This window comes from Arachis duranensis, chromosome 3, assembly GCF_000817695.3.
Source record: "Arachis duranensis cultivar V14167 chromosome 3, aradu.V14167.gnm2.J7QH, whole genome shotgun sequence".
Taxonomy (NCBI): Eukaryota; Viridiplantae; Streptophyta; class Magnoliopsida; order Fabales; family Fabaceae; genus Arachis; species Arachis duranensis.
Window position 1 is genome coordinate 124,995,282 of NC_029774.3, and position 244 is coordinate 124,995,525.

The following is a 244-nucleotide window of genomic DNA, read 5'->3' on the forward strand; positions in this document are numbered from 1 at the left end:
GTATTAGATTGATGCTTGCTCCAAGATCACATAGGGCTGTCTTGGTGCAAGCACTTTCTAATGTGCATGGTATCATAAAGCTTCCTGGATCTTGAAGCTTTTCTGGTAAGCTCTTTAATATGACTGCACTGCATTCTTCAGTGAGAAACACTTTTTCAGTTTCTCTCCAATCCTTCTTATGACTTAAGATTTCTTTCATGAACTTAGCATAAGAAGGTATTTGCTCAAGTGCCTCTGCAAACGG